The following is a 9,207-nucleotide window of genomic DNA, read 5'->3' as shown; positions in this document are numbered from 1 at the left end:
TCTCAGGTCCTGTCAGGGCAGGGAGGGGCTGAAGAGTGGGCGATAGAGATAGACTCCAATCATATGTTAATGTCAGGGCCTGAAGTTCCTCAAAAGGGGTTGAATGGAGACCCTTGCTTATCTAAAAAATGTCTGACCTTGGGGAAAGGACTTTTGGAAAGCAGGCACGGGGGGGGGGGGGGGGGGGGGGACTCGGGAAAGCTCCCTCTCCCTCTCGAAAGGGACTTTCGACATATCTTCATGATATCTTCTTACTTTCATGATACACTTTCACGATATCTTCTTACTCTTTTCCCAAGGATACCCTACCATTCTGATCATTCTGTACTGACTAACTTCCAATGTAAGTCAATGAAGAAATAAAGTAAGGAAACAAATAAAGAAAAAGTTCACTGTTGTTGATTGATTTTTGATTTCATAATGAAACTTTCTCTCTCTCTCTCTCTCTCTCTCTCTCTCTCACACACACACACACACACACACACACACACATAAACACTTGAGTGAAATTTTAAATTAATTTGTATATTAAATACAGGCCTCTTTATTCCCAGTATTCAGGAGGCAGAGTTTGAGGCTGCCAGCCTGGTCTACAAGAACAAGTTCCAGGACATGTTCCAGATTCAGAGAAACCCTGTCAAAAAAAAAAAAAAAACCACAAAACAATAAATAGAATAAAAACGATAAATAGACACTATTTCCTACAACTTTATTCAGGGGACAGAGTGCACTCTGAAACTCATGTTTTCCAGGCAGGGCTATGTACCTAAAGGCTATGTCAGGCTGGAGAGATAGTTTAGCGGTTCAGCAATGACTGCACTGTCTGCTCTTCCAGAGGACCCAGGTTCTATTCACATGGCAGCTCATAGCTGTCTGGAATCCTAGTTCCAAGGGGGGGGGGAGAGAGAGAGAGAGAGAGATGCTTCATGTCGATATACGAACAAACTGAGAAACAAGGAAAGACGGTGCGGGTGGCTGGTTGGTGGGCTTTCAGTTCCCTGACAGCGATAAGCACATGATGGAGGAACCGCAAAGTTGTTCCGCTATGTGGGTGTGATGAGAGATTGTGAGTGCGTGTCCTGTCGGAACAAAGCGAGTCCCATAGTTCATAAAAATTACCCCAAAACTTCAGCAGAATTCATTTCGGTCTTCCTAAGTTTGCAAATGTGTGATGAACTTGTGAGACATCAAAATTCTCAGTCACAGATAACGAGGAGATAGAGTATGCCACACAACAAAAATCAGATTCCTTGATCTAGAGCCACAATGAACATGCCTTGGAAAAGGGGGACGAGGCCCACTTGAATCACAATGTCCATCGGAGCGAGAGAAGAGTGTGCAAAGGACACGAGAGGAGAGATCGTTGTGGTCCTTCCTTTCTTCCTCTGCTCGGGAAGTGACTGAAAGATGAGACTTTGTCCGAGCGGGTTCTGACTTGAGTCTCCCCCTCTGTGGGTATTAGTCGATCCTCCCTTCTTTCTAGAGTGTGTGTCTCTCAGACGTTACCCGCTTTCCAGGGCAAAGCTTTCTAAGCCTTATTCAGAGACCTCAGCCATGTGCTCTCAGAAGAAGCCTGGTCGTATAGGGGTGGGTGCCAAACTCGCTTGCTTGATGCTTCAGACTCATGTCATTGAAGCATAGGACATAAAGATTCATCATAAAGATTCACAACACACACAAAGCCATCCTCACTTACTAACGGCCCAGGACACCCGGAGCGTTCTCAGCCAGGCTGTGTGTGGTGGTGGGGGCGTGCCTTTCATCCCAGCACTCGGGGAGGCAGAGGCAGGCAGATCTCTCTGAGTTCAAGGATGGCCTGGTTTACAGAGTGAGTTTTAGGATGGCCCAAGATACACAGAGAAACCCTTTCTTCAAAAACAAAACAAAACCACACGAAAAAAAAAAGAAAAGAAAGGAAAAAGACAAAAGAAGAGGAAAAAAGAAAACAACTGCAGTCTCTTCCCACTCTCTCACCCACTGTCTCTAAATAGTTCTCAGGTTGGACCCAGAGACCAGGGTGTCATTCATAACTGGAAAGCCAGAAACCTTAGGTTGATGCCTCAACCCTGCTAATGGCTGTGATAGAAAGCATGGTAAAATCAGGCTTTGGCGGAGCACGACTCACTCTCCCTTTTTCTAGTATGACTGGTACACAACAAAAAGGAGTGGGGGGGGGGGGCGATAAGCAGCGCTGGTATTGAAATCTCACTGACCCCTTCGGCACTCAGCGTGAATGAAGAGCATCTCTAGCAAAAGGCTACATGCTTGTCAATTCCTGACTTTGTACAATCAACTACCGTGCATCTTGGATGTGCGTTGGCCCTTTAGGGACGCAGAGAAACATCCCAGAAACTGCCCCCCTCCCCAGTTCCTGAACCCTAGCCATGGAAGGCTCAAGGCCATCACATCCAGCAATCTCTCTAGTCCCTGCTAGTGGGGAACTAACTCACTTTGTCTTCCCAGGACCACTGATTTCTCCATGGTTCCCTGTGAGATCTGGGGCCAGCTTTCTTCTTCCCTCACTCTGGCCTCCTCACGATCTCCGTTCTCTCTCCCAAGTAGACTCATCAGTCTAGACAACATGTCTAGAAGCGAGGAGTCTTACAGGCACTGAAAGAGTGTGTCTTGAGGGCCGTTGGCATTTCTAGGACACAGGTGACATCACAAGATTCTGAGAGCTCTCCGGGATACGGTAGAATTTCCAGAGAAGGGACTGCTGATGTCATGAGGCATGGGACTTTACCTCCTTGCAACTATTTCTCCCTGAACTGACTGAGTGCAAGCTGAGGTTTGCTTTCCAGGAGTCTGTCCCGTGACACAGAGGAAGCCATTCAGTATCTCCTCTTTCCAAAACCAGAAATTTCTCTCTCTCTCTGCTTCATGAAAGTCTTTTCACGACTCCCTCCACCCATGGGGAGTTAGTTGAACGCACACTTTTTTCATGAATGGACCTTCTTCTCCTGAACGGATATTCATACTCAGTCATCTGAAAAATTAGGCCAGGATGATACGGAGGATGAGGGCTGAGTCCTCTGAAGTGAACAAGCACCTAGGGAAGGCTAAACTGAAGGGAATTTGACTCTGAGTGGCAAGAGATGTATAGCTGCCCCTCAGCTTCAGAAGAGCTGCTGCAAATGCACGGAGGAGGCAGACATATCAGGCTGAGGGACCAACTGGGCTCTCCGCATCTTCCCGCAGCGTCAGAGCTGTGTGGAGGGGCCGTGTTCAGAGGGAAAGGGCATTTTCTAGAACAGCACACATTTTTTTTTTTGATTTTCGAGACAGGGTTGCTCTGTAGCTTTTGGTGCCTGTCCTGGAACTAGCTCTTGGAGACCAGGCTGGCCTCAAACTCACAAGTGGAGTGCTGGGATTCAAGGTGTGAGCCACCACCGCCTGGCAATTTTTTTAAAAAAAAAACTCAGACAAAACTTGACCCAAAACATCCTACAGGGTTGGAGGTCATTAAGTTAGTTAGTCTAATGCTGGTGGGGACTGTGTTGGGCTGAGGTAAGGTGGATGGTGAATTATTTTTGAGAGGATTCCGTGCTAGCTCCTCATTAAGTCTCATTCTAAAGCGGTCAACTTTAAAATGAAATCCTTACGATGCATTCTCTATTGTTAGGAACACACAGTGCATCATTCCTTGTTTTTGTCATCTGTAAAGGCACAGCAGTGGGACTGGAGAGATGGCTGCGAGGTCAGGAGCCCTGGCTGCTCTTCCAGAAAGGAAGGAAGGAAGAAAGAAAGAAAGAAAGAAAGAAAGAAAGAAAGAAAGAAAGAAAGAAAGAAAGAGATCTGGTGCCCTTTTCTGCTCTGTGGGCATGCATGGAAGCAGACTGTTGTATACGCAATAAATAGATAGATAGATAGATAGATAGATAGATAGATAGATAGATAGATAGATAGCACGGCAGCTCTGATGCCCCTGTCACTCTGGGGATGCAACACTTCTGAAGTAACTTTCCCCAGTCTACTTCATTATGCTGCAGTCTCATTTTTCATCAACATTTAGAACAACCGCTGTTTGGAGCAGAATTTTACAATTTTTAAAACACATTTTAAAACCTTAAAACCATGACGCTTATATTTCTGGCTTTCTTTTTTCCCTACAAGTGGTCATTTTACTTAAATGATGTAACAGGTGAAGATTCTTGTATAGATTTTAGTAGAAGAGTGTACCTGAGGTAGCTAGCTGCTAGGGAGTGAAGGAAGGAACAAGAACTCTTATCGACTGAGGCATGTCAGTCTCCCTTAGGGCCCAGTAAAGGGTCTTAGGCCAGAACATACATCTGTTTCCTGAGTTAAAGCTTTAGCTGTTGTTTGTCTGAGAGTGCCAGGCTCTGTGGTGCAGCTGAGCCTTTTTCTTACTGGGCAGGGATGGTCCACACCTGATTCCAAGGGTATTGCTTATTCCGTGTAGCCTGTGGTGGGAAAAAATGGGAGGAACTGGGATGACTTCCCTTTGGTCGTCGTTGTAAACAACAGCAGCATCTAGATTCACCCTTTGACTTTCAAAGCAAGAGGGTTTATTGGCTGTGTCTCTGGGGGTCAGAGCAGTAGGATTTCGGGTGACAGAACCAAGGAAGAAGTCATACTCGAAAGCCAAATCATACTCCGGACGTGACTCCACTGACACTAGCATGTGGCTAACTGATTTAGGAGGTTTCACTCCTCTGGAAGGTGGTAAGTAGTGCCATCCCTGGGCATGTGAGCTTGGGCCATAGAGGAAAGCTGGCTGAGCAGAACAGTAAGCGACACGCCGCCCTCTCTCTGTGGTTTCAAACCCTGCCCTGGGGATTTTGCATTGGCTTTCCTTGATCATGGATTCTCAGACAGACCTTAATCCCGAAACAAAATTGGGGGTGGGGGAGACAACCTACCTACTTACTTTAACGAGGGAAGTATTTGGCTCAATGCATGAGATCATCTGTTAAGGTTTCTGTTGCCCAACTTGTCTCATGCTGGGAGAGCTTCCCTCATGACCTGTTTCAAACTTGGTAGTACTGAGCAAGTCTGAACTGCATTTGCCTACAGAGAATCCCAGGCACTGCCATCGTGTAGTCAGTTGACAATATAGACTATTTGTACTGAACGAGTAGGTAGGTAACTGCCACACTATTTCATTAGGTGCAAAGGAACACACACAGCAGCAACCTCTTTAAGGTCCAAGGACTACTGCAAAGTTACATCTAATGACTAAGAACGAAAGTGCTACATCACTCGCAATTCCCCTGCCTTTCTGCGTGAACGTCACAAAATACTCCCCCAGGGTGGACAGACAGACAGAATTGACCGAAACGAGGGATCTATTTACAGGATAGCCAATATCTTCAAATTTGGGGCACACGCAAAGATTTCTTATCACAGACCTTCCACGAGTCATGTAACAACTTCCGGGTGTTGGAGAGGTTTTGCGAATTGTTATGACAGGTTAATTCTGTGAATTGTTTCATTTTTTATTTATGTATTCACTCATTCATTCATCCATCCATTCATCCATTTAGCTGTCTGTCTGTCTATCTATCTATCTATCTATCTATCTATCTATCTATCTATCTATCTATCTATCTATCTATCTAATTAGTTATTCTGTATATATGTCTGCAGGCCAGAAGAGATCACCAGATCAAACTCAGAAGCTCTGGACATACTCTTAACCTCTGAGCCATCTCTCCGGCCCCAGTTCCTTACTTTTTCAAGAAGTCTACTTGTTTTCTCATCTCTTTATTTCCCCTTCTGTGCGTGACATGTACAGATGGGGCCGGGAGACAAGGGGGCTAGTGTGGTGAGAGGAAGGTGCCCGCTGGTCATCCAGTGGTAAATAAGGCTGGGAATAGCTGACTATTAATTCATTAGAATACGATTAAAACTGTTCCAGTAGAAAGCAATTGCTTTCTTTTCTCTTTGCCCAGAGATCAGACTGACTGCAACTTGGAAAGAAGTCGACCCTGCTGGACAGCCACCTCCTGACTCCTGCTTTGGGTGGGTGACCCAAAGAGGTTGTAAAGACAAGATCTGAGAATGAATTCATCGAATGGCTGCCAGCAGCAGCATTTTATTGAGAAGAGATTCCACATTTTATGCTGTTTAGTTACTTAGATGAAGAGGGGCTTGTGACTGGCATGGGGTGTGGCTTCTCAAGTCAGGTCAGGTCGGGTCAGGGAAGGGCTGAGGAGTGAGTGTAGCCACAGTGTTGGCCTTGACAATAGCCGCCAGTCATATGTTAATGTCAGAACCTGAGAGTTCCTCAAAAGAGAATGCCTGACCTTGGGAAAAGGACTTGTGGGAAGCAGGCACTTGAGAAACTGTGGCTTCATAGTTTACCAGAGAGCTCCCTCCTGAAAGGGAAAGTCATGATGGATATCTTTTCGCAAGGATCATTCTGGACTGACTGTCAATAAATAAATAAACTATGAACAAACAAACAATAAATAAAAAGTTCACTGTCGTTGATTGACTTTTGATTTCATAATGAAACTTTCTCTCTCTCTCTGTCTCTCTCTCTCTCTCTCTCTCTCTCTCTCTCACACACACACACACACACACACACACACACACACACACACACACAAAACAAGCTATACATTAAAAGGAAGCACAACACCTTTACTCAGGGGGCAAAGTGAACTCTGTGAACTCTGAAGGTCATGTTTTCCAGGCAGGACTATGTAGACTCTCCATGTTGGGCTGCAGAGATTGTTTCCCAGTTAAACACTGACTGCTCTTCCAGAGGACCTCGGTTCAATTCCCGGTATCCACATCCACATGTCCACATGGCAGCTCACAGCTGTCTGTAATCCCAGTTCCAGGGACCTGAGAGCCATGATCAAAACACAAATGCACATAAGATAAAAATAAATATTTTTTTAAATAGAGAGAGAGAGAGAGAGAGAGAGAGAGAGAGAGAGAGAATATATAAACAAACCGAGAAACAAGGAAAGATGGTGCAGGCTGGCTGGTGGGCTTTCAGTTCCCTGACAACAATAAGCACATGATGGAGGAACCACAAAGTTGTTACACTATGTGTGTGTGATGAGAGATTGTGAGTGTGTGTCCTGTCAGAACAAAGTGAGTCCCATAGTTGATGAAAATTACTCCCAAGTTTTCAAATGTGTGATCAACGTGTGACAGGTTGGGCTAGAGATGCTGAGAACTGGGGTTCACCCAGGGGAGCCCTCAATGCAAGAGCAGACACTCGCTCCCATGAAGAGTGAGGGATGGATTATTCCTGCACTCAAGTTTAAGGAAGGATGAAGGGCTTTCCTTAAACTCACAGATATGAAAACCACTCACAGATATGAAATCCACTCACAGAAATTGCAGTCTCAGCCGGGCTGTGGTGTGTGGTGGTGGGGGCATGCCTTTCATCCCAGCACTCAGGGAGGCAGAGGCAGACAGATCTCTGTGAGTTCAAGGATAGCATGATTTACAGAGTGAGTTTTAGGACAGCCCAAGATACACAGAGAAACCCTTTCTTGAAAAACAAAACAAAACAACACATAAAAGAAAAGAAAGGAAAAAGAGAAAAGAAGAAGAAGCAAGAAAAAATTGCAATCTCGTCCCACTCTCTCATCCATTGGCTCTAAAGAGCTCTCAGACTGGACTGAAGACCAGGGTGTCATTCATAACTGGGATGCCAGAAACCTTAGGTTGATGCTTCAACCCTGCTAATAATGGCTGTGATAGAAAGCATGGTAAAACAAGGCTTGGGCGGAGCACAACTCCCCGTTTCCTATTATGACTGGTACACAACAAAAAGGAGTTCGGGGGGGGGGGGCGATGTGCAGTGCTGGTATTGAAATCTCACTGATCCCTTCCACACTCAGTGTGAAGAGCATCTCCAGCAAAAGGCTACATGCTTGTCAATTCCTGACTTTGTCCAATCAACTACTGTGCATCTTTGATGTGCGTTGGCCCTTTAGGGACGCAGAGAAACATCCCAGAAAACCCCCAGTTCCTGAACCCTAGCCCTGGAAGGCTCAAGACCACCACATCCAGCAATCTCTCTAGTCCCTGCTAGTGGGGAACTAACTCATTTTGTCTTCCCAGGACCACTGATTTCTCCATGGTTCCCTGTGAGATCTGGGGCCAGCTTTCTTCTTCCCTCACTCTGGCCTCCTCACGATCTCCGTTCTCTCTCCCAAGTAGACTCATCAGTCTAGACGACATGTCTAGAAGCGAGGAGTCTTACAGATATTGAAAGAGTGTGTCTTGAGGGCCGTTGGCATTTCTAGGACACAGGTGACATCACAAGATTCTGAGAGCTCTCCGGGATACGGTAGAATTTCCAGAGAAGGGACTGACGATGTCATCAGGCATGGGCTTTTACCTCCTTGCAACTCTTTCTCCCTGAACTGACTGAGTGCAAGCTGAGGTTTGCTTTCCAGGAGTCTGTCCCGTGACACAGAGGAAGCCATTCAGTATCTCCTCTTTCCGAAACCAGAAATTTCTCTCTCTCTGCTTCATGAAAATCTTTTCACGACTCCCTCCACCCATGGGGAGTTAGTTGAACGCACACTTTTTTCATGAATGGACCTTCTTCTCCTGAACGGATATTCATACTCAGTCATCTGAAAAATTAGGCCAGGATGATACGGAGGATGAGGGCTGAGTCCTCTGAAGTGAACAAGCACCTAGGGAAGGCTAAACTGAAGGGAATTTGACTCTGAGTGGCAAGAGATGAATAGCTACCCCTCAGCCCCAGAACAGCTGTTGCAAATGCACGGAGGCAGACATATCAGGCCGAGGGACCAACTGGGCTCTCTGCATCTTCCCGCAGCGTCAGAGCTGTGTGGAGGGGCCGTGTTCAGAGGGAAAGGGCATTTTCTAGAACAGCACACATTTTTTTTTTGATTTTCGAGACAGGGTTGCTCTGTAGCTTTTGGTGCCTGTCCTGGAACTAGCTCTTGGAGATCAGACTGGCCTCAAACTCACAAGTGGAGTGCTGGGATTCAAGGTGTGAGCCACCACCGCCTGGCAATTTTTTTTTTAAAAAAAAACTCAGACAAAACTTGACCCAAAACATCCTACAGGGTTGGAGGTCATTAAGTTAGTTAGTCTAATGCTGGTGGAGACTGTGTTGGGCTGAGATAAGGTGGATGGTGAATTATTTTTGAGAGGATTCCGTGCTAGCTTCTCATTAAGTCTCATTCTAAAGCGGTCAACTTTAAAATGAAATCCTTACGATGCATTCTCTATTGTTAGGAA

The 9,207-nt window shown here is 45.8% G+C and overlaps 1 protein-coding gene across 3 annotated transcripts in view; it reads left to right on the top strand.

The window, feature by feature from the left end:
- LOC148117067 (uncharacterized) overlaps positions 1-6,438 on the top strand; it is a 477,886-nt gene extending 471,448 nt beyond the window's left edge. For 2 of the 3 annotated variants that reach the window (XR_015737197.1, XM_087903239.1), the window contains one exon: positions 5,913-6,438. The gene's annotated coding sequence lies outside the window, so the exon portion shown is untranslated. Of the gene's footprint in view, positions 398-5,912 lie in introns of those variants that run through there. The other variant, XM_087903238.1, reaches the window with a different exon arrangement.
- Positions 6,439-9,207: the final 2,769 nt, after the last annotated feature.

Source organism: Myodes glareolus, unplaced genomic scaffold, assembly GCF_982192425.1.
Source record: "Myodes glareolus unplaced genomic scaffold, mMyoGla1.1 HAP1_SCAFFOLD_83, whole genome shotgun sequence".
In the NCBI taxonomy this organism is placed as follows: Eukaryota; Metazoa; Chordata; class Mammalia; order Rodentia; family Cricetidae; genus Myodes; species Myodes glareolus.
The sequence above is the reverse complement of the archived record's forward strand: the minus strand, read 5'-3'. Positions and strand labels throughout refer to the sequence as shown.